This window comes from Bombus flavifrons, chromosome 2 (genome assembly GCF_040668555.2).
Source record: "Bombus flavifrons isolate JBK064 chromosome 2, iyBomFlav1_principal, whole genome shotgun sequence".
NCBI lineage: Eukaryota > Metazoa > Arthropoda > Insecta > Hymenoptera > Apidae > Bombus > Bombus flavifrons.
This window is the reverse complement of record NC_138443.1, coordinates 14,147,699-14,171,831: the sequence shown is the minus strand read 5'-3', so window position 1 is coordinate 14,171,831 and position 24,133 is coordinate 14,147,699. Positions and strand designations below refer to the sequence as shown.

At 35.1% G+C, this 24,133-nt stretch overlaps 1 protein-coding gene, 2 long non-coding RNA genes and 1 pseudogene across 7 annotated transcripts in view; 1 reads left to right on the top strand and 3 right to left on the bottom strand.

Annotated features, from left to right (window-relative positions):
• LOC138190003 (neurotrimin) overlaps window positions 1-24,133 on the top strand; it is a 493,943-nt gene that overhangs the window by 412,390 nt on the left and 57,420 nt on the right. The window lies entirely within an intron of this gene.
• On the bottom strand, window positions 8,720-10,511 carry LOC138190006 (uncharacterized). The gene is made up of 2 exons (XR_011176181.1): window positions 9,110-10,511; window positions 8,720-9,026 (listed from the first exon to the last, which is right to left on the bottom strand). It is a non-coding gene; the product is annotated as an uncharacterized LOC138190006 (long non-coding RNA).
• On the bottom strand, window positions 14,506-22,969 carry LOC138190004 (uncharacterized). Its single transcript, XR_011176179.1, has 3 exons — window positions 22,541-22,969; window positions 22,220-22,325; window positions 14,506-15,371 (listed from the first exon to the last, which is right to left on the bottom strand). It is a non-coding gene; the product is annotated as an uncharacterized LOC138190004 (long non-coding RNA).
• LOC138189655 (myelin expression factor 2-like) lies at window positions 16,008-18,424 on the bottom strand (annotated as a pseudogene).

Sequence of the window (24,133 nt, the reverse complement as noted above, 5' to 3'; positions counted from 1 at the left end):
CAATCAGTCAAGCGTCAGAAACATAGTACACGTGTACATGTTTTCTGTTTTACAACTTCTGGCCGGATATTTTTGTTTCAGTTCGTATGCTGGCCCGTTCGCGGTATCTACGCTTTCCAACTCAGCTAACAAACTATATAATGTAACTTAAACTTAATCAAACTCAAAAACTGAAATGTATTTGTACGAGGTAGAAATTTTGAAGTTGTTCTTCCACAATCTCTGTACTACAGCGCCCCATCCTTCTTCCTGTCTTTCTAAAGGAAACGTTTTGACATATTTCTCTGGCAGTAAGAAATTTCCAAAACAGAATTAAAGCGAAGGAAATATCGTAATTGACTTGTCATCTTGTTTTCATTAGTATTAGTATTATTTAATAGAGAAATCAATTACTTTCTTGTCAGAAATGGATGTAATGGAACAAAATAAAATTGGAAACGAATATTTTCCACCCTTTCTTGTTCTCTAATTTTTATCATTGTAAAATAATTGCCTCGGATAAATCTTATTAAATCAAATTCCTTTTAATCCCAATTCATTTATATTGGCACAATTGCCAAACGATAATAACAAGTATTTTAATATGGTCATTTTACATATTTTTGCATACAATGTATATTCCGTACTTTTGTACAATCTGAAATTTCTCACAAGTACATGAACATTCACCGTCTATTTATTATCAAGTGCTGTTTTTCAAGTTAATTTTTCCTCTCTATAAACAATACACTACTATTTAGCCAGAAAATATTATTATATCCAGCCTCGTTAACTATTATTTGAGGAAATCAGTAAGAAAAACCGCCGATTAACGAAACCAAATAACGTCACTGTGCCATAATGAAATACTAAAGTATCTGCGTCAGGACCATTATCGAAACAATTTATGAAACGCAGCATATTCGACAAAAGCAACGAAAGTGTTAACAGGTTGGATATCGCGGCAAAATTAGGTTATATCACGCGTGCACTCGTATCATTGATTTTTCTTTTTATTTAATAATCATATTTCAGGAAGTATTCACGGAGGGATTTCGCTGAATAATCGTGAGAAAATTTATGAACGAATATATTGGAAATTTCGGTCACGTAACGCCAGTCAGCACAGACGCGTTTCCGCGACAACGTAAAACCTACGGTTGTAACCGGACAACGAAACTAATTCCGCGGTCGATTCCACACTGTCTCCTCTAATCTTGTTCCGTGTTACGCGCGTTTGTCCTCGCGAGCAACTTGGCGAACATAATTTATTTAACCGCTTACTTTCGCTCGTAGCAGCCGTGTAATAAGGCCACCGAGCGACATTTTTCACGCGGTACCATTAGAACACGAGCTGTCTCGGTCGGTGTCTTTATCCCCCGTTACCTTTATTCGGTTTTTGTTCTCTTGTCCCATTTAGAGGGAATGGCAAGCTGCTGTTTTGTCTGCCAAGTGGAAACGGGAATTAACGAGCCCGAATCCATGGCGGTTGATACTTGAGATTGTAAAGCTTAACCCTTTTGTTCCAAACCAAGATAAATAATGATCGAAAAGGATTTTTCTCTCTATATTCGCGTTTATTCTTCTATTAATCACGTTTCTACTAAAAATGAAAGAGACAAAGAGAGAGAGAGAGAGAAATATAGCTTTTACATGTATAATCCGTCAAATTAAGACCACCTGAAACTCTCAATATTTCCCCATTTTTCTAGCGCAATTGGAAACCGTAACCGAATTGCTTCAATCTATCAAGCATTTGATATTAAAAGCACGACAACGGAAGGGAGTGCGAAATTTATGAAAAAATTCATCGAATACACAAGCTGAATTCCGTGACCTCTCCCAAAAAAAATAACAACGCGTTACGAGGTATGGACGATGACTGGCGTGCGAAACCGCTGCTAATATCGCGCGGACGAAATATTCGCTCGGCGAAAATTACGCGCTCGTCGCTCGGAACAACGTATCAAAGGGAGTCGGCGGTATAAATTTTCAGAGGAATTTAATTCGTCGCGGCATTAAAAAAAAAAAAGGAAAGGAAAAATGGAAAAAAGAAAGAAAAGACGGACAAAAAACCAAACAACGCAACAAAAACAACGAGGAGAAGGAACGGGAGAAAAAAAAATACGCTACAGCTCGTCCACCTTGCAGCCGTAAAAGCAATTAAATCTTCGTTAGCGACCGCTCAAGGGATGATGACTCGCTTTGAGGTGGCGAAATTATTTCGAAAAAGCATAAACGCGGTCGCGCACGCGACGAACTCGCGTGACAACGTCGAAACCGCCGTTGAGCTCTGGCGTTATTGATTTTTCGCCGGAAATTGGGTCGCTTGATCGCGTTATATCGTTACACCGCCCATTAATTAATACCATCCGGCTAAACGTTGACCATTTTCTGATGCAGTGTAACGGCGAATCTTATATTCCCGAAAATAACCTTCCAGGCATGCTTTGAACGCAATTTACATCCTTTTCGAAATGCAAATGGTGCGTTGCTGTTCCAACGCGTTTCCTTCGAATGCGCCTATGTCGATTACACTATATCCGACCGTTTGATTTCGAGAATGGTAACGGACCAATGAACGACGAAATGAACGTTTGGTATCATAATTGGTGGCGCTATTCACCAGCCAACGTTTAATAAGTAAAACGTTCGTCATTAGCGGGCTTCGCATACCTTGGCTTTCTCCATCGGAGCAACGATGAACAATTAGAATTAAACGATTGCATTTAATTAGCTCATCGGACAGAATCGGCCACGGCGAAACTGGATCACCATTATTGCTGCAAGTTTCGCCGTGTAATAGAGGCCGAGTTAATCTTGCTCGGTTTTTTCTTGCTCCTTTATCGAGAGGAACAATAGCGACGTTTCGTGTGACCGCTTTTTAACCGTTTTATAAGACGATTTACTTTTGTTAGACTTGACAAAATTTCTCACGCATATTGGATTTCTCACGCTAATTAATTGGCGAGGAATGTGATGTGACGAGGATGGAAATTGTTGAAACGCAGAGAGATTACTCCGGGAATGTTGTCATAAGGGATGTGAAATATTAGTTTGTATTCACGTGGTCTTACTTAACGATATGAGTAATGTTATAGAAGAGTATAAAGTAATAATAATAATAATAATATTTGAGATATTTAAACAATAATCGACATAAAAGATAAAATGAGAAAATGGAGATACTAATAATTGAAGGATTTTCAAGCGGTAAAGTATAATGAAATTTATAGTTAATAAATTCGTGTATAAAAAGAAGAACGTATTTCGAGGAAAACACACGGCTTTAATTATTAATACTTTAAAACATACCAGAATATAATTAAGTATTAAATCGTATTGAAACTATGTACAATATAATAATTGAATTATAATAAATATAAATGTAAAATGAAAAGTTTAGATGAAAATATTTCAGCTATGATATATTAGCCTGTAACGTTAAAAAATCGAATTTAATCAGGTAAAACATTGACAAAATAAGATTGCTAATGAAATATTGCATTAACGCCTCGAACATAATTTCCTCATTCCAGTTGAAACTTCTCCCAAAACGTTGGCTTTCCTTTGAGCACGAAACGTGTTAAATCCAATTATCAAACTTCAAATGGTCCGTTGGTAGACATCTCGCCAATGTTGAACACGTTCACAGATACACGAGCAAACAATGTAAAACGAGATACATATATACGCGTGACATATCGACCAGTTTATTGTCACCATCTGAACCTGTAAACACGACCTTTGCTCTCCATTGGCAAAAGATAAAGGACATAACCCTTTTAACCGCTATGCATAGAGTAGCAGGTGTATGTTTAAGAGGAGATGGTAAATACCCAGAGGCTTTCCCGGCATTTCCAAGCTGATCGTTCGTATGGCACTCGTAAATCTCCATGCGATGCTCGACCACGTATGTAACGCTATACGCAACATGTATCGAAGGTCAGAAATGGCAATTGATATCTCGCCTGAACGTTACGAGAACCGAATTTACGACAATGCCACGGAATTCGAAGCTCAGGAGAGATTATGGCGAATATTTGCTGTATAGGAAGGAAAATTCATATTTCACGTCCTTCAAATAGCAACGATATGAAATTTCGCGTGGAAAATACTTCACGCTTTATCATGATAAACGAAATTAATCAAGATAAAGAACAATTATATTGAAATATCTGCACGCCGAGTGAAGGTGGAGCGGTAAAAGTGGACAATGAGCCACGGGGAGCCAATTGTGACATACGCATCGTGTTGTCCATGCAATTTACAATCATCTCTGTGTACTCTGTACGGTAAACGTTAAATATTTTATGAATCTTTATAAATATATATTAATATTACGCTTCATTTGGTCTTCTAGTTCGCTAACGTGCTTGTTGTGTGTGACAAAATCGTCAATTCACCAACAAATTAAAATCCAACAATTTCACGATTCGTTGGATATTTATCGATGTTAAGAAGACTGCTATCAAATTCAAGGATGGTTGGGAGAACGTTTTGCTCATAATATATGGGAATAAATATCCTTTTTAGTTTTTAAGAGTCACTGACACAGTACACGTTCGCCGGTAGAGCACAATGAATGCATGAAAATGCAGGAATGTAATTATACCGAAGTGGGTCAAACAGTAATCTTACTTTACAGGAGCAACAACGAAAGTCTGTGTTCTCCATACGCCATTCGCCTGTCGCTGTGAAAAAGAATGGTTCGTTGAAACTAGCCCCCATTATGGTATTAACATACTCAAGCGCCATTGGTTTCTTTCAGCACCATCATTCTTCTTCTATGTATTTTTTCACAAGTATATTCTAAAGAAATAAATTGCTTTGTTTACGGTCAAGTATTTATATCACCGCTAAAGTCTGATATTCATCTATATATTTGTTGTTCTTACAAGATAACGCAAGATTTCATATTGCAAAATGTACCTCTGAGAAAATTTGTGCTTTATAATGGGAAACACTACTTCATTTTTCATACTGTCCTGACATTTCTCTCGGTGATTATCATTTTTTCTTGGCGCGATAATATCATATACGATTAACAATAAAGCAGAGGTTCAAGCGGAAATTAGTAATTTTTTGTATCTAGGGCTAGAACACATTGTAGAAGCGGAATTTACAAATTTGATTCTCGTCGAAAAAGAATTATAAATTGCGAGGACAATTATTTTAATTTATTTAAACTTGTTGTAAAAAAAAATAGCTATACGTGCAGAAATTATTATTCTCAGAGACCGCACGAATTTTTTTGGTCACCTATCTAGTAACAAATTTCTTGACTGACTCTTGTCAACGCACAGTCTAAACTCCTGAACAAACATGAAATTCGGGCAGTAAATTCCTTCCATGACGTAAGCACCCACTAAGAAGGGATTTTTTTAAATTCAACCCCTAAGGGTATGGAAAGGGGTAAAATGTGTGTTACGGACTCTTCCAATATCTCCAATGCCGGATGAGACTCCGACTTGGGTTCAGCTTAGAAACGTTATCCATACAAATGCATAGAAACGTAATTCAGGCTTATGCCCTGCTCAGCTTACAAAGAGGCGAATTTAGATTCGAACGAAAATTATAAAACTGTATCTTTTGAGTTACAGCATTCCTTCTTGACACATAAGTGTCCTTTTAAAATCTCTAGAAATGATTCAACAGCTTTAAAGATATTGCATCCTTAAAGGAGTAAAACGGAGATAAAAGAGAGAAGAGGTATTTTTTACTCGATAGAGTACGTTTCTCTGGCGGTGCCTTAACAGCTCTTGGAAAGCTATTCTACGATATATACGAAAGCTTTCCCTATTTCTGAAACAAATACTACATTTCAAATTTTACTTCATCGTTTTTCTGCATGAACACGCTCTGCTTTATTCAAGCTACATGTACGTTTCCTTTATAAATTTTCATGTATTTTCGCGAACATCTATGCGAAGCACATCTACTGTTGTAATTATATCACGAAACCAATTTATGGAACGCAAAAAACAATTTATAGGACAAAAAATGGTATATATCCAGAAAATATTTCATAGAAAAATAATTCGTCGAAATAAAAATTAATTTAGAACAATATTGAAGAGTATTGAAACTAATTTCCAACTTCTTTGGCGACTGTTAATTTGACACGCGATAAATTCAATAATTAATAGAATTACTATCAATGGTTATATCAGATTCCAATACAAGTATGATTATAGCAACTACGACTACAGGTGAATATTAATTGTACCAGATATACCGTTACCATTAGATAGCAATAACCGTAAATCATTAGTATATTGGATACAGCATCTAATTGTACCTATACATAGAACAGAAATTCTAAAGTACCTACTTGATCATAAAAGCTTTAGTGTATTGATAACAACCATCTGAATATAATTCCAACTAAATTATCTATTTTGTACTATAATCAAATCTCATACAATTATCATTTTACAACACACATCTTATCGATCGTAAGCGAAGAAATAATATTAAACGGGCTTAGTATTGGCCACAGTAGTTTTCACATCTAATTTCTAAATCAACAACTTGTGACACCTATAATTATTAAATTATCGTTATTCACGTCCTTTTCGATTACTTCAAGTATATTTAGATTTCAGATCTAACGAACCTTTAAATATAAAATCTTAGCGATAGAAAACAAATTTCCAAAGTCTCCTATTTCCTGACATGTACGATGTAATTATATAACAAAGAATACTTTGTTATATAAAGTATTCTTTCTTCGCTAGAAAACCTTTCTTTCATATCTGCCTATTTAAAAGATTTAATAAATGAAAGGAAACGAAAATCGACAAATTACATGATGTAGGTATCGTGCATTAAAACGCGTGTTTCCAGACCGAAGAAATTAATGCTGCGAGCATTTATAGCTTAGAAGGGAAGAGCGATGGAAATTATTATTACTTAACGCGAAGTGCGATCAGGTATAAATAAGTAACAAAAGCTGCTTTGCATACGGTAACGAAAGCGCGCACGGGATTAGTCGGATGATTTTTTAATAGTTGTATAGCGCAACCGTGTGTTCGGATATATGGCACCCAATGTAGATCATAATTCTATGACGCAAATACGACTCTCCGTTGTTGTTCAGAATGTATCTTCATGAATATTAAAATAACTGCTAACTTTTAAAAAAGCTTAAGCGTAACGCGCGAAGTACCATAGGATTATGTTCTCTGTTTCGTTGTCTCTCTCTCTTTCTCTCTCTGTCTCTCACTCACTTACTCACTCTCTCCCTCTGTATTTCACAGTTGACCGTCAAATAGAACGAGGTGAACTTTTTTTAATCATTCCACATAAAATGTACTTTCAGAGCGCATCGTTACAGGAAATAAGAAAAGAGTAGAAATGCTCGTCTTATAGTTGGTGGAAGAAAACTTGAAGAAAGTGGAGTAGAGAAGTGCGGTACGTGCCAATTAATCGATAAACTCTACAGAGACGTGACAGAATTATTATAGTCCACATCTGTCCTTGTCAGTATGTTCTAGAGGTGTTATAGTTGTCAATGGTGGTACACATAGTTAGATTACGTAGGTAAACGTAATATATGTTATACAAGGCGCAAACTAATATTGCTTGTCAGCAGACATTTTCCAAGAGTCTGTCAACGAAAACTTAACTTAAAGCGATAATTACTTAACTTAACGAAAAGCGATAATTCTAATAGGTTGGAGTGGCTTTCGCCACAGTACATCAAGTTACTTATTGTTAGGCACGATATTTTAAACAAGCGTTTGAAAAGTGATTTCTTTCACAGATCCATTCATCTGATCAGCCTTCTTAATTCGATGTTATATTGTGTACTAATTCGTTCGCATTTTTTTAAAAGAGTGCCAAAACATTTCGTATAAGATATATTTTATTTATATTGTTTCATTATATTTTACAAATGGAATAAATAACTTATTTATTTATCCTTATCGTTTGGCACTTCTTCTCCTTTCAAATAACGAAACATTCCGAAATGTATATCTTTATATTCTTGAAATATGTAATATCCTTCGTAAAAAGATTACCAAATATTAACCAGTTAACTGCGTTTGACGAGTATACACGTTAAACAAATCTTTACTTCGATGCGTATGGCCTGTGCACTCGTCGTTGCTTGTATTCATTTGCGCACTCCATGACATAGCTTCATAAGAGATTTATAAAACTAAATTCCTCAGTCAATCGGTTAGAGAGATTCATATTTAATATTAATGTTAAACACACGTTGTAAATCTGAGAATTCTGCTGTGTCAAAAAGAAACGTCTAAAATATCCATAATGTCCGTTTTCCCTGCATTACTGTCATTAAATGATGCAATTATAAACAATATTTGTCCATATTACTTGTATGTTGTCCGATGCATTCAACATAAATGTGTTTTTACGATATTCCACAAAATGCAACACTGAAGGGCGATCGGACTTATTCCGCAACGTAATAATTTAATTTTAGTCAGTTCACTGTTCATATACGTAATTATTGATTTGTAGATTCGATTAAACAATAATTGATATTTTGATAGCTAATTAAATGTAACTGACAAAGATGGAAATAAACCCGAAATTCACAACCAATATTCATAGTTAATCTCTGTCAATTAATTTTGCAATAATCTAGAATTTCACAATTTCAATAATTCAGATTTTTATTCACAGCAATGAATTATATGAAAATCGAAACATAATCTTGATTGATATTATGTGTATGAAAGCAATTCACATGTTTGTGATGTACATAGCAGCTTTTATCTTTGTAAACACCGTAATAAGAAGCGACGGGTGGTGTAGCAATTCTATCACCCATAATTTTTAATATCCTTGCCACAGATTACACAGTGGAGATCTAATGAGTACTACGTTGAAGTGATTAAAGATTTCGTACGTCTAATGGCGAGCATGAAACAAGCTAATCTAGAGAGCGAGCGAATCACGAAAACCTTGACAGATCAAAAATCGCTCTATTCTCAACAACGCTATAAACCAGGGTTTCCGAAAACGTGTATTCCGCCTTCATCCATAATTCTTTCTCCATTAAACTTCGAGTTCTGGAAGATCCATTAAAATTGTAAATTCATATATCATAGGCAAAACACGATAAAAGGAATCGAAAAGAAATCCCAATACGTACGTACAGTAATTTTTATTTTACAAAGCAACACGCAAATGAATTCTCCTGTTGTATGAAAGAATGACACGTGTTGTTCCTTATTCGAGTCCATCTGTTCGATACCAATTTAACAACTAATTAATTTGGGATATTAAAAAAAAAACATGGTCCGTTGTATTTTTAGTTTATTAACAACAACAGGCAGACAAGTGGTTACCTGGTAGATGATACGCGTGATCCAAAACGTTAAACATTCGCAGGATTTAATCGATCCTACTTGGAAGTATTTGATAGAAAGCATTGTATCCGACGAGGATTCCGGTTATTCCGCTGGAGCAGTATCGTAGACGTCAAAGGAGTGGCGCGTGACTTGTTTGAGAAAGAAGCAAAAGGTCGATGCAATCGCTCTTGAGTCACGGAGGGCACAACCGGAAACGGGATGGAATCCCGAGTAATCCGGCGGGGTTTACCTCTGTCCTCGTGTATGTTCGCCGTTTTACTCACCGGAAATACAAGAAAAAAAGGGGGGAAGGGACGCAGGAAGCGACCTGAAAGAACGTTACTACCCCTTTTAAACTCGCCTAGTTTTCGGGCGAGCTTAAGTGAAAAGTCATGTAAGAAGTACCGTGGTAAGGCTGCCGTTAAAAATTACACGGAAACCTCGGCGGTAGGTAGAGCAGACAGCTCGAACTTTTCAATCCTGACGTAACCACATTTTCATTCTTAGACTATGAAGTGATATGTTGAAACGTGGTATGTTGAAGCAAAAATGATTCTTGAATTTACTTGCTTCTATTTCCATCTCTGCGGTGGTGAAATTCTTTCGAATTAGTTTTGTCTAGATATTAGAATACAAAAGTTAGAATTTTCTATTTTTGAATAAAGTTTATAAAAAGAAATTTCTTTGTGATATTGTATAACATATAGATAATATTTATAACAAATTTGAAGAAACCTTTTAAAGAACTAGACAAAGAAAACATTTAGTCTTTACTAAAATAAATATTTCATGAGCTAAATCTTCTCTATACATAAAAACATGAACAAAAATGCTTTAACAATGAAGGAGCACCAGTGAAAGTTTTCTTTTTAATTTTTCTTTACGCAAGTCTACTGCTGTATCCTAGGTATCCTAAGTAACAATGACAATCTCGCGTGCTCGCAAGTTCGTAACTCGTAAAGCATAGAAAATGAGCATCTCGGCCAGAACGAACCGCTCATTCAGCTTTTATTATACCCCATGGACCAGGCGGCGAAAATGTCTTTTTCTAATCTACACAATGTTGGAAATTCTCGTAAACATCGTCGCACATAGTCGAACAATGGAATCGTTTATATTCACGAAAACGAAAAATCATTGCACGATGAAAAATTATTTATAGTTATAAATATAATTGCAGCTTCGCGTGCGCAACAGTGCAAATGTTCGATGACTTACGAAAGAAGTATTATGATTTATAATACTTATAATATTAATTATAATAATTATAAGATTTTGTCTCAAAATCAGTATGAATTTGTCATTATAAAAAAAGAAATAGCAAAAGTTACACAGGAATTGATTAAAGAATTATTTTGTAAAATTTTTCTACAATACTTAAAAATATATGGAAGATTAAGATTATTGGAAACCTGAAGTAGCAGTGACACTCTGTAACCGAGTGCATGAGGAAACAATCACGAAAAAGCGTACACGATTTGGGAAGCAGTTGAAATTTGCTAAATGAGGCAGAAAGTCCACCGAACCCAATTACATTAAAGCAGTTTCGAAGCCCGTCGAATTTCACAGGAACTCATCCTCACTCTGCAGATCCTCCAGAAGTAGCCACAAATTTAGCAGACCATGGCGGATTCTCGATTCGATAGGGAATTGACCGAATTTTACAAGATGCCATGAAATCTACTGAACTCAGCAAAACCGGCTAACATTGCAAGTGGAAGAAACCTATTAGCCATCAAGAAAATGATGAAACTGCTGACAGATTTTAAAAACATTAACGGAAAACTGGAATACAAATATTACCTCTAAAATTAATTATAGCGGGATTGTAATAAACCCATAGGATTTCTAAGAATAATAGTATGATTTCATTAAATTTAAAGTTGTTGACAGTCTTTAGCTACTTTGATAAATTCCGAAACAAAGAAATTTTCTGCTTTGATCGAATGACATTTAAGTTTCCAATTCTTAACGGTTATTTCAGAAACATAATTAACATTAGAGGAAGTAAACATGGAGTTTAGTGGAAAGTCATAAATCTCAATAATATTCTGTTATAACATATCTGATTAAATTTATGGAAATTTTAACGACTCTGACGGAATTCCGACGAATTTGATCAAAGTCTAAGAAATCTGTCACGATGTAATAAAAATTCAACAAATCCTATGAGGTTTGCTGGATTGCTAGATCTTAATCGCCATCTGAATTCTGCACGATTTAACAGATGGTCTTTCAATTCCAGGAATCTAAAACTTATGCATTATCCTATATTCGATATTGCGATGTTGTAGTAGAGTGAGAAAAGGTCTGATTTAACTCATCATAACATAAAGAGGAATATAATTAAGCAGTAAGCTATCCACTGTTAAAAATGTACATACATTTTTTCTTATAAAACTGCGACTTCTGACGTGAAAAATTTGAGTTAATATATACGGAGTTTGTTTTAAATTTAAAGTTCCAGGAACGTAATAATTATTCAGTAGACATAATATGCAAATAAGTAAAGTTCAAGTTTTCTAATTACTCCAACTTTCAGAGTTATTCTGATACGAAGCTCAAAACTTTCGATGAGCATATTTTCGGATGTTTTAACTTCTGACACACTCCGCTGAGTCACTTTTGTGCAGTGTTTTATGCGCATTCATTAATTAAAAAGATCTCGTATGCTACGCGTATTTCACTAGTGACTTTGTACTGACACCAATATCCTTTATGGTACATCTGTAGTAAAAATCTTGGGAAAACTGAGAAGCCCCTTCACTGTGCCACGAAATCTCTGTTATCTGAATTGATATCAAAGAATGTAGTTATCAGCTAAAAGTGGAATGATTTGGTGTAAGTTATATTATTATTTTACATCAAATTATGTCAAACCATTCAGCTCTGATATGTAATTTTCTTGTAGAAAATATGATGTTACAGTTTAGAGCATGTATGAAGATGAAATTGTTCTTTAAGTAGAACCGTATTGGCTGCTTTGCATCGATGATGTCACGACTCAGGAAATGTAAATTTCAGAGGGGAGGTTTTTTGAAATATACAAAGAAACCTTCGCGAGTCACGATGTTGTAAGGCTGACTTAGCACAATATGTGTGGCTATTCACAAAAGCAGTACCTACAATTTTCCACTTGTAGCGTCCCAGAAGATGAGGCAGCGTTGTAAAAACTAAGGCCAAATTGACAGCGGCGTAAGTAATTTTGCTTCCGACATAAAACTGATGGAATTATAAATATATTTGACATGATAAAAGTAAGAACATAATGTAGGCCTTCCATTGGATAAAATGCGCGCCAGTATCGTCGTCAAGTAGCGATATATATTTTTCATATATTCATCAATACGTATCTTATCATTCCCGGCAATGAAATATTATGCTACTTATACCATAAAAAAACCGTTAATTTGGAAACGTCCTTTTAAATTATACCCATCACATAAATACAATTCGCCACAATTTACGATACCGTTCTGGAGCTTAATGTCTATATTTACGTAGCTATTCAGCAAGTTCCTCTGCTCGTTTATCGCATCGTCAATATTATTCTGTTTATTCTTGGCGGCGACGACGCGCCGGTCGGTCGCGTGCAGCTTAAAACTTTCCGACAAGCAACTAAGTCGAAGAATCACGGGTTAATTCGAGTGCCGCGACTTCTCGGGACGCGAGACAAGGAGGTCAATAGAAGTACAAAAAGCGGGACGAGAGGCGTCGGAATAGAGACAGATGGTCAAGAGATAAGCAGAACGAAGGGGAAATAGGGGGTGGCAGGAAGGGAAAAGAAACTATGCTTCTTGACGAAAGTTCGCCGGGTATCCTAGCATGGAAGGAACGGTGGAAGGCAAGATACGCAAGAGAAACGTAGAAATGAGAGAAAGGGAGGGCAAATAAATTTATGGGGAAAGTTAAAAGCATTGGAAGCTCGGTGGTGCACCGTGTTGTCGTGGGTGCATTTATTTTTCATTTTTCTTTCTGTCGTTCCTGGTTCCCGAACTCCTTCTCTATATCGTCGCGCGGCCGTGCGCTCGTCCCGAAACTCTCTTTTTTTCTATCTTTTCGCCAACGTAAATTGGGTTACGCCGTGCACGATGCGACATCAGAAAGTAGTTCATCGCGTCGTGTCGTGGCTAATTAACTCTATCCTACCACCCTCTGCCCCCTGGTCTCTGCCATTTCTTTTCTATTTGCTCGATTTATTCCGTGAAAGGAGATGTTGTACGTAAGCCCACCTGCGGCGGATTAACGCTGCGTCTGGGTGTGGGACGAGCTGTGAGTCGGTAAAGGGAAATTATGATACTTCTAGATTGCACGTAGTAAATCTTAGAAGTTAACTAGGCAATGGAGGGAACGTTACTTACATTTTTATTAATTTTGATGATACCGAAGCAGCAGAGATAAGTGACTTTTCTAATTTTAAACGATTAGAACAGTAATTCTCAAACAATGATACATATGACATCACTGATGTATACGTGAATAATTCGTGCTATAAATACATCATTACTCATAAATCTCGGGTCACTTAGTACACAATAGATACATGGATTTTATAATCACAAAATGAAGTTGATATTTATTAAGCGGCTGTACTATAAGAAAAAGTAAATTATACCATCGTTTAAAGATCTTATTACAGGCATATTTTATTAAAACTTGTGTTTAAAATTAATAAGTGTCCTGTGAACTATATACGAGAGTGTACCTACCATTACTATTTACTATTAATATTAACATACATGCCGTATCTATGTTCAGCGATTTCGTTCATTGCTTATTCGCCACATGAATAAATCAACTTAAATCAACTACTTTGAAAAGCTCATAACGTGAACGTATGTGGGACATTGCCCTTGTCTCGTATTTCACTCATAGTTCTATTAGCAATTAGCAATCCAACTAGAGTGATCCCTGTCGTGCTGTCATAACCCTATCTCGGACATGACCGGGTCTCTAGTTAAATTCCCCTAATATCTCGGGTTCCAACGTCGAGGAACTAGATTATAATCAAGCAATGCTGGTGTATGGATAATCGATCGATTTCAATGATAATCCGGCAGTGAAACAGATTTCAAAATGATTTACGTGATTGTATTCACGAAATGTCACGTGCCAAATATCCTCCAGAGTTACAGGGAGTTCGTTCATTTCGTAACATTCTTTGCAAAACTAGATTCTATTTCTCTACTTCGTCTGTTGAATCTAGCTATGGTAATAGGGTTTTTGTAAATAGTTTGTCAGGAACGTACATTTATTAAATTTACACCGTTATTCAGAATATGGAAATAACAATAATTACTTATTCTCTAACCCAATCAATGGTACTAAGATAAACTACAAGTTTATCTGTCTCTCGGGTTGCATTCTGTTTTCACCGTAAACATTTCTATTTTAACGAGTAATCTTTGTTTCAATAGAGTGATATACTTTGTTTGCATAAAAACTGCCGCAACGAATGTGTCATCATATTACTTGGATATAAAAAAAGATAAGTTAAGCAATGCAACGTATGTTGCTGCTTGATAGCAGTGAATATATGAACGAAACCAAACTTCTATGACTTTGTATTCTATATTTGGTATTGCTAATATTAAAATCTTGTCCGAATAATTGTTCAATGAAATGTCTTATCTATTTTAATGATAAGATTGTAAATTATCTTCATTTTTGTAACGCTCGTTAAATAGAAACGTGGGAACAGAAAATTGAAATTAGAAAATTACCACAGAATAATTATATTTTATTTACGAGTCGCATTACGTTCGAGGAATTCTTCGAAATTTTATGGTAATGCCTATAAATTCCTCGCATCTCCATTCGAAAGTATAACTGCGGCGTTTTACAACTACTCAAATACGACGATCCGCTGGGAAAGAAGTATATCACATAAAAGGGAACTTACGAGTTCTGGTAGAGTGCAGACAGCATCCATTTCGAGCATCGGACTTAAAAAGAAAGAATACGTCGATGACCTACATAGCTCGATTGATAACAGCAGTTGCTCGGCAAAGGACAGATCAAAGTTCGAATCTGGTCCGGCAATTCGAACGATTCTTTTTCCTTCTGAAACAGGATAAAGTCCGAGTGTTTTTCATTTCTCGCTATTTATATAAATAGAGGATGCTGACTGCGGTATAAAACACTCAAAATTAATGAAACGAATGGATTTACGTCAGAAGAAGCACAGAGTGTCATTTCAAAATGACACTTGTGTACGATGCAAACATCAGTCCCCGCAGTAGCAATGCGGATTTCCACGTTGCAGAAACATTTCTAGGAAAGAATTTAACGATGGAAGAGTAAAACTTCGCCACAACGAATTCGTGAATTTTAAATCCTAAAAGACGAAAGATGAACGTGAATGGCAATACGTGTCCATCGGCCTTTTCCCTCTTTTCTAACCAGCTGAACGTGGCTCCTTCCGATCGACAGAACAATTAAGTGATACTACGCGAATTTGCATTCGTCGATCCGGTCCGGATAAGTGTATGTCGGCTTCCGTTCCCCCTTCGAAGTAACAAGATTTTACAACCACGCGAAGGGGAAGATCTGATTGAATTTATTGCTAATAGAAACGGTGGAACAGTGTATGTGTCCGATTAAAGGCAGTTTGAGGGCCCCAGTTGCTCTATAACCGTTTGCGGTTTTACGAATGTCAATCGAAGCTGGATGATTCAGTTGACTCTTTTCAACGATAACATGCAAGATATTGCTTTGTGTTTATTGTGTCTAATTAAAAAAGAGAATATAAGAATTCGTTCATTTTCTAAAATATGATAATAGAGATGTAATGAATATATGAAATAAGTATAAAAATAAGTAAAGATATGTGTCTCTATAAACATTCACAATCTGATTATAGCTTAATTTATATAATACGAAGTGTCGATTTGGAAAGTAGTTTATCGGGATTTATGAACCAGTTGAAACATATTGAACGGTTAAAGTACGTTAGTAGAAACAAACATCAATCGTCCTACCATCGATACGTGACCGATTTATCGTAGCTATATATAAGAATTATTAAGAAAAAACTTTAAAATGATACATGCCCTTCAAAATGCGTATTCTCTTAAATAGACAAAACCGATATATACTATTAGCATATTCTTCAAAAGGATACACACAGCACGTTCAGCATCCCATTTAGATGCGAATTGTACTATGGCCACGTCATTTCGCCGCATTTCAGCTAATTTCACCTCTCCAACGTCTCGAAATATGTCTTTCAACATTTGCCATGTTGTGTTAGGTGGGAGCTGTTATAATTATCTTTATGTTTATAAATAAACATACATGTATTAGTTGTTGTGTACAAATTAAGGAAAGTACATACATTTCTTACAAGAACAGTGTCTGACATAGACCGAGAATCATATGTATTCTGTCTGTTCCCACCTCTTTCTTCACCTTGATTTCCGGCAAAACCACCATCTCTATCACAAACACGATCGCTGTCCTCTCTGTTGAATCTATCGTCAAAATTTCTGCCACCAACGAGGTTAGAACCATCAAAAGCATTGTTTCTACCGAAGCCTACATCATTGTCCATTTTAGATAAGCCTCGCCGCGCAAATGAATTGTTGCCTTGTCTAATAGCTAAAGAGGCTTGTAAATCAGACAAACCTCCAACTCCTACGCCGAAATTATTAAAGTTAGAAGCCAACTCATTTATTACCGACGAATTCAGCAAAGAACTCGTGTTTGAAGAGCTGCAGCATTTGAATTTGTCAATACAAATACTGTAGGTATATAAATATGTCATTGTCAGCTTTTCTATCTATCCTATTTTATATATTACATTTATGGTAAGACTCACCTAACTGTCTTGGCACATAATTATTTAAACTAGCTCCAAAAGCACCAGCAGCCAACAGAACAGCAGACATAGGATTCACAACAGATGGATTATTTTCTTCTATATTAGCAATGTTTCTAGCTACATCTATTAATCTACTACCACCAACTCCAAGACCCTTTCCAATTCCCTTTAACCCTATTTTGGAATTGATATTAATTTTCATTTTTATATGTTTATATAACAAAATAAAATATTTCTTAGGAAATAAGAAAGTACCTTTTGGTAATTGTCGTGGCATGTCTACTTTTTTTGCTCTGTCAAGTCTCACAATCATACGTTTATCATAAAGTTGCTGATTATGAAGCATCGATATAGCTTGTACAGATTCTACTGGATGGTCATATTCTACCATTGCAAATCCTCGAGATTTTCCATCTTTATCTTTTGCTAATTCAACACGCAGTACTTTACCAGCTAATTCAAATACTTCTAATAATTTCTTTTCATCCACTGTGTAGTTAAGCTAAATATACAAAGTAACAACTTAATAAACTTTCACATATTTAATTTGTCAGTTTAATACAAACTGTGTCGCAAGATATACTTACATTTGACACAAATACTCTAGTAACTAAAGGTTCATTAATACCTAAAGATTTTAAAAACTGAGTATCTAGACCATAGGTATTCCCAAATATTTTATCTCCACTACCGCCGCCGTTTTCACCACCCCTTCCACCAGCAGGAGCATTCATATTTTGACGCTCATCACCTTGTGGCCTTGGCAGATCCATAAATCTATCATCACGAATTCTTTCATTGTTACGAGCTGTTGAAAACGAGTCATATTTGTCCCGTTCAACATCAAAGTCCTAAAATACATAAATATTAAATATGTTCTTAATATTGGTTACACGGTACCCATTCAAGTTGTAAGGAAGTTGAAAAAATAACAATATACTAATTACCTCTTTATTATCATACCGATGCATTTTTTCTACAGCAATTTTTACCGAGTCTGAATCTTCAAATTTCACAATACCACAACCTCTTGCTTTGTCATTTTCATCAGTAAAAAGTACATGAGCAACTTTTCCAACTTCTGTTCTGAATAAATCTTTAGGATCTTGTCAACGAAAATCATAAAGAATGTTTGATACGTAGATTCGTCGATCCGAAGCTTTTCGACCACGATCGTTTCGTTCTCTACGATCACGGCTTGTAGAATTTATGCGATTTTGTCGTTCCACTCTCCTGTTACGATCACGTTCTCTCTACTTCGATCTCTCTCCTCGTTATTCTGCACTTGACCCCTAATATTTAACAAGATTATATAGAACTTGTAAGGGAAAACACGTTTTACTGTTGCTTGTTAATATATATACCTATAAATTTTATTATATGTTTTTCAGTACATAATTTGTATAAATATTAACTAAATTGAGTGATTCAACAAATATTTGCTAAAAAAATGTATACTGCTAATACTTAGATCAGTACATGATTCTCCACGTCGACAAAGAATAGACAATGAATTATTATAAATATCAATTTTATACTTACTCATCTTGCTTAATCATTGTCAACGCTTTTTGCACTGAATAAACTAAATTATTTAAAGAACATATAAATAGTTTATTCGTTAAAAAGAATAAAAGACATCAAATAAGCAAACATACGTGACAGTGAAGCGTCCTATAAAATAGCCGTCTGACGAAATGCTAAACCATACCGGAAAGTACTGTATTCCAAATAAGTTTCTATTTAAAAAGATACGAATAAAATTATAAAACTCATTTAATAATAATCATTCAATATAATATTTCTATGATTATTACGTTGTTACCCTTTTGCGCTGCAAGTATAAGTTATATTTCATATTTAGAAAACATTACACGATTGTGATTATTAAACATTTGAACATAACTGATTGAGAAGTTTCAAACTCGACCTATTGTCTTCGGAAAAATTATAGCTCGATTGTGTAACCAATCATAATTCACGTATCAATATTCGTATTTAAATTAAATAGATTCTTTTTAAATGTTACAAGAATGTTTATTATTTCGTATTCTTATTCCGATATTATTGCTTAAAAAATGATAAGGGAAAATTTGAAAAGACAATCTCGATCACTGAAAATAAATTTGCCCTTAGTCATTACCTTGCAAATCAAAATGTCGGTATATGTGAAGTCACTCGTCATGTTCTATACTATCATCCACTATGTTCGGTTTCCGAATAGCGGAAGACATCGTTTCGCAGGAACCAATCACAAGTGTGATTCATTTCACATCTCTGTGTTTTTGATGCTGCTTCTGACGTGCGCAACAATTTTTTGGTGGTGGAGGTTCTTGTTTTTATCGTAAAATTTACAAAGAGAATGGCAGCACAGTGGATACGAAATGCAGTAAGTAACACGTGTCGATTCGGAAATCTTAAAAACAATTATTGTCCTACACGTAATTGTGATCCTTCCCGAAACGATTCGAGCGATACGTCTCATTCGCGCAATCAAAATAAAGTTACAATGTTATTCTTTTTATGTTCCTGGAAAAGTTCGACGATGAAAGAGAAATATCGTATTGGTGGTGAGATATAACGTTCAAACAAACGTATGCCAGAGTATAAATCTGTGAGAATTACGAGCATCTTTCTACAAGATTAATCTGTGCTTATCCGCAACGTAAATAGCATGCCCGGAAAGGCCTGCACGACGAATTTGCATCCACACGATAGCATCTTTTAAATCGTTTTACTGCTAAGCGAAATATGAATGTTGCGCACGTTACCTTTGAGACCGGGAGCTTTTTTATGATCCAATAACGCGGGGAACAATCGGTATATATTGTTATTGTGGGAACGAGAATTTTCTATGAATGTTTATAGAGAGTATAACAGCTTACGTGTGGAAACTTTGAAATTGTTGAATTCTTAGATTTAATAATATTTAAGGCTCGCTGTTGGTATAAAGTTTTTATATAATCGCATGGATTCCTATATCGCTTAGGTAAAGGATTTTGTATGCCAATTTTGAAGCGACTTTGGAGTAAAATATTTAATACAGAATAAATCGTAAGATATTGAATTATTTCTTCAAATTGCTTGAAAACAGAAGATCCTATACAACGATAACCATGATTATGTTGGTAAAGTTAGCAACAAATCTAAAAACGTACATAGCAGCTACAATATATTTAATGCAATGGTATATCTCACAAAAATTGTGAAAGCATTTAAACGATTAATTATCCAATAGATATATTAATAGGAATCAATATATAGTGGAACAATTTTTTAGTGGAATTATTTGATATGCTTAAGATACATCTCCATGGCACATACTAATGTTTTCTAAATATATATACGTTTGCAAAAAATATCTTCCAACTTCTACGTACATTTTCAGATTCGCCTCAACTTTTATCGATACAACCACGGTAGTCGTGCTTCGTTACAGAGCTAACAGAATTTCAGGATATTTTATATAACACAAACAATATATACACATAAAAGTTTTGTATAGTATGTGTTGAAGTACTTTCGTGAGCCATACTGTAATTATTCCAATTTTTCCATCGAGAAATAATCCTCGTACAGACGTTCAACCAATGATTAATATTAGCAACCTACGTTACTAATTTGCACGTTATCGTAGTTAATGCCATCGTTATTAGATATTCAGTTTAACAAATCGGTAGACAATTACTGCTAACTATAAATTACTAGCTACTAAGACGCTCGTTAACCTTATTCGAACCACTTGCCAGCTAAGCAATCCATCTTAAATAACCATAGCCACTTTCTCCGACTAATCCCGAATAAACGAAAGCGATCGATGAAGAGTGCCCCGGCGATCTTTCGAAAGGCAATCCCATTTTACGGATAATAACGCAATTGGATTGCCATTTAACGAGAACATGGAACAGCCAGATCGGTGGTCGATGGACGTTAAGCACGAGCCGCGAACAAGCTAATTCGCCAAGTGGGAAATTATCTTGGGAATTGTAGCGAATTGTCTGGGACGAAAGGTTGGTAAAAATAATTAAGGCCGCGCGCACACCAGAACCAAAGTATTGCTGATCGCGTGACTCCATCTCCAATCATTACTGCCACGAACTGCATCGTTTTATTCGCCGCTCCTATATTCGCGATATATTGGGTGTCATAATTATAATGGTACAGTCGGTAAGTAAATGATTCTACGTGAAAAAATAATTGGAAATTTCTGTGAAGAAATATTATTCCACATTTTTTACTTACTTTCACATGTAGAATAACCTCCTGTCGTTTATGTAGTCATATTCAGTCTGAAATTAGCCAAGTTCAAGTATACTTGACAAATTTCCAACTCGATTTTCTCGAAATTGAAGCGTCGTATGAACAAATTTCGTTCCATATTTCCGACTTACTTTTTCATATAGAATCACTCTTTTTCAACCGTACCATGATTACTAGGACACCTTGTATATGTCGAATGATCGAGTTCAAAAGGAAATTGCACGAGAAAGAAGCAAAGAGAATAACGAAACAAAGAGAGAGAGAGAGAGAGAGGGGGGAGAGGGAGGGAGGGAGGGAAAAATAAAAGGAATGAGAAAACGCGGACCAGGGGAACAATTGCTGTTCATTTATCGGGCAACGTTCAGAAAATATCGTTGCATTATAAAACGGAACGAGAGCCTGTAATAGGACACGCAGTCCAACTAAATAGCACTTCATTGGAACCAAAGCGGGTTGGATCTTTGCACAGCCTGGCACTATTTTATTTTTTGCCCCTACCTTTGGTCTTTTATTCCCTTTTTTTCAATACGACATCACCTTTCGCAATCGGTAGCACGAAAAATTGCGGCACGTGCATTGCTTTGTTCGTGACACGCCGATTGCACTTCCTCTTCGTTTAGCGAACCGACGAATAAAAACGTGCCCACCAATTATTCGTTAGTTCAATCATATTACATATTAATTACATAGTGCAAAGGTACGTATCAAATATGTATTATACAATAAATACATAATTGTATTACCAATGATCTAATGAAAAGATAATATAAACGTATGTATCAGTTTGCTTTTGTTACAACAATTAAAACATTCTATTATTCTAACAAACCTGACTCAATCTCCATGAGAAGTTGACAAATTAACTGTTGATCATCATGGCGTTCAAACGACGCTATTTTGAATTCCCAGTTATCGTCTCGCTATGGTCGAGCAATCTGCACAAAAGAAAATCACCAATTTAAAACAAATAAATAGAATTACAATCAAAATGAGACAGAAACAATAATCGACTTCAGATTCTAATTCGGAAACTAATAACCAAACATACGATCGAGAGAAAAATGAACGAAAAAGAATTTCAAATATTATTTAATTTTGTCATATTAATGTATAATAAATTAATAAGCGAACAACTCTTAATAACACAAACCTAATAACAGCATACGAAGGCAGGAAGGAATATGAGTGAAGATATTACGCAATTAATTAATATGTCGCGAACAACGAAAATTGACAGATCCTTACGAGACGACTTTCGACACCGCAATGACGCTCCCCGCGACCCGTTCGTCTCTCAAATGCCCCACGGGTGGGGATGTGTGTTTATGTCACAGAAAGTCGATCGTGTGGAATTAACTAATTTCCGAATGTATGTATGTGTATCTTTATTTACATTGAACGTTAACGAATACTCGAAATGCAATATAATTGATTTTAGAGATTATACTGTGTGTTACCGAAGGCTGAGATATGTATTCTAGTAATAAACTGTATCACATTTTATAAATATTCGAAAATCTTTGCAACAAATCCGAAATTCCTTGGAAAAATAGTTGTTTGACGAGTACGATAATGCTACGCGCCAAAAACCGAACTTATAATGGCGTCTTGTTTAGAAACAATAAAAATTATTGATAAAAGTCGTGAGATGGCGACACTATAGAACATTCACGCGGGAAATACAACACGGTATGACTTATTGCAACCTATCAAAGATTACATATATACATACAATAAAATTTGATAAATCGACTTCAAATTAAATTAAATTAAAAGGTCTATTAAAAAATATTTACTATCGAAGTCGATTAAGGAAACAAGAAACGAAAGAAGTAGAAAAGTCTATTAAGAACATTCATTCTAATCGTTCAGAATTCTATATAAGACATATGTGGATCGGAGCAATGGAATAATTCGTTTAATTTTTTTCGAAACGAAGGAATAACTTAATATATTCAAACTAGCAAAATAAATTCTATAATTTTTTCCAGTGTCACCTTAGTGTTCTCAAATATGAAATTGTTTGTTAATTCAATTGCATTACATATCAATTATATAATGCAAAGATATAAAATAAATACAATAATCGACTTCAAATTCTAGCTCGGAAGCTAATAATACAAACTATCGATAATTATCTAATAACCAAATACATGATCAAGAAAAAAGAACGAAAAAGAATTTCAAATACTTAGTAATACATTAGATATTTTATCGTTTCCTCTCTTTCCTCACTTTGTTACTGACTATGTCATTCGATGGACAAAGTATATAGTTGCTGGCACGTACGAACGATGCACGGGCACGTGGCTAACGTGACAGATACGAAGTCATAATTTAGGATTAAATTGTTCGACCTTTAGAAGGAACCTTGTTCCAGATTCGAATCTACTGGTTCGTTCGATTCGGATGCAATATTAGTTTACTTAAATTATAACTATTCCTATTGATTGATGAAGCTAAATTGCGCTTTTGTACGGATGTAACCGGCGACAAGGGAATTCATAGTGACATCGATCTAGCCTGAAGAGCATTCATATGTGAATCATTGCAAAATTTCTACCTCAAATAGAATTTAACAGTTCCAACAAGTAGCAAAAGATTTAATATACTTGTATATCGTGTTAGCAAATTTTTCATATCGATGGATGAATATTATTAAAGTATCTGTCCCTCGTCGAAATATAAACTTTTGTAAAGGTATAACGATTGCTAAAATCATTAAGCATATCTCGATAGACTC